The sequence below is a fragment of the Belonocnema kinseyi genome, chromosome 8 (assembly GCF_010883055.1).
Source record: "Belonocnema kinseyi isolate 2016_QV_RU_SX_M_011 chromosome 8, B_treatae_v1, whole genome shotgun sequence".
In the NCBI taxonomy this organism is placed as follows: Eukaryota; Metazoa; Arthropoda; class Insecta; order Hymenoptera; family Cynipidae; genus Belonocnema; species Belonocnema kinseyi.
Window position 1 is genome coordinate 143,525,483 of NC_046664.1, and position 2,214 is coordinate 143,527,696.

Below are 2,214 nucleotides of genomic sequence, written 5' to 3' on the forward strand. Positions count from 1 at the left end.
GCCAATTAGCACAAATGGTAAGTTCCGACAGTGCCTACAAGTGTGCCTACTGGCCGCTAAATGGCAATACCGGTTTCATATGTATACACCTGGTATATGCGTGTGTGTGTATATGAAGCCATTTTGGAAACGTCAAAAACAACCACACTTCCAATCACATTTCGACGTAACCAAATATTGGATTGTAATATAGAATAAAAACACTAAATAAATATGCATACAAGTGCGCTCGTTTACGTACGTTTAATACATACACTTTAAATACATTTTTTCAAACATCATAAATACTATAAATTAAATCGAAAACTGTGATTTAAACTTCTGTGGAATTACAGCCATAAATTGTAACTGAAATTTTTTCGATTTGTTTTTAAAGAAGGTTCTCAAAGCACCTACGGCTTCGATGATGACATTCTCATTACAAAACTCGCGCTTCGCGCTTAATAACTTGTGTTCAATTGAGAAACTTCTTCAAGATAATTTGTCAATCTTGTTAAAATCTACTAAAAACAACGCTTTAAACTTATGGATCTCTTAAAAATCCAAAATTGCATATTTTCAAAAATGATCCAACTTTTGGAACATTTGTCTGATTAAGAAATTTCATGATAATAGTTTCAAAAAGCATATATTTTATATCTAGTAGAAACTTGGATTGATATTTTTTAACCTATCAAAAATAACTTTTTGAAGTTTTATTGAATTTTAAAATTTCATCAGGTTAATTTGCAAGTCTTTTTGACGCGTACTAGAAAATTTGACAAAAATTTCTAAAACTCAAAAAAATTTTATTCAAATATTGAATGAGCTCAAACTTTTTGGAAAAATTTTTTTTTTCTTCAAATTTTTCAAATTTTTAAATTTAGGTTGGAAATATCTGCTTATTGAACTTAGCCTTCATTTTGGGAACCTTAAGAAGTGTATCAAAGGCTGACTTGATTGGACAAATTCTTCAAAAGTTAGCATGGCTACAACATTCAGGTAACTATACATACATACAGACAGACTTACAGACAGGCAGGCAGGCAACCTGACAGACACCGATACAATTTTATGATTTTCAGATTCTGTGAGTGCCGAAACGTAAAGATCCGTTAAAAATCAGAGGTCGAAAATTTGGACGATTACATTACACTCATGAATGAGAATGTAAAAATTGTCTACAATTTTGAAAAAGCTTTAATTTTTTTAATTGTGGGCTAATCGAAAAATTCGGCTAGAATTGTTCTGAAATATATTTGGTATCTAGTGACAATTTTTAATGAAATTTTTGGATCTATGAAAAAAATCATTTTTCCAATTTTTGAAAAGTATATAACTTTTCTAATTCTCATCAAAATTAAAAATTTTATTTAAATAATTTGCAATTCTTTTACCCATCTATAAGAAACTTTGACAAAAACTTATAAAATTTGAAAAAATTCAAATTTTTGAAAATGCTCTCAATTTTTGAATTTTTGTTGAAAATATATAATTAACGAATTTAACCTTCATTTTGGGGACCTTCAGAAGTGTATCAAATGTTGACTCGATAAGACGAATCCTTCAAAAGTTCACGTGGCTACAACATTCAGGTAACCATACATACAGACAGACAGACACCGAAACGTAAAGATCCGTTAAAAACCAAAGATCAATAATTTGGACGCTACTCTCATGAATGAGAATGTAAAATAAAAAAAAATTGTTCGCAATTGATTTTCAAATACGATGACTTTTGCTGGCACAAGCAATACTTCTGTACGCTTCAGTGTAACCATAAAAACTGAGTCATTTTAAAAGACAAACTTGACAGTTAAAAGAGTGGGGATATGTTAATTAGGGAAAGAAAAATAAGTAATACTTCACACACCAGCCCTATCCCCTGTACTCTGGTGGCTGAGTTATGAACCATTTGTTTTTTGTACTAGATTTGTAGTAGAACTGTCAAATATCGTCGGATGTATTAAATATAACGTATTTTTATGGGTAAATTTCAATTATGGCTGTTTAGGTGTTTTTAAAGGGAAAGGACGTCCCGATGCAATTTTTGTCGAAATATAGGTGTTTTTAATAAATAATGATTGATAATTAATCGAAACTTTGGTACCTTGAACTCGTGAATTTGGAATAAACCGATGTTTTCTCGCGAGCAAAAAGTGACCTTGGGATGATATATTATAAAATTTTGGGTGTTCGACTTCGTATTTTCCGACCTTTACCTTATCCCTTTGA

The 2,214-nt window shown here is 30.5% G+C and overlaps 1 protein-coding gene across 2 annotated transcripts in view; it reads left to right on the plus strand.

Moving 5' to 3' along the window:
- Positions 1-2,214, plus strand: part of LOC117177713 (cilia- and flagella-associated protein 44) — a 494,190-nt gene that overhangs the window by 203,177 nt on the left and 288,799 nt on the right. The gene's annotated exons all lie outside the window — the stretch shown is intronic.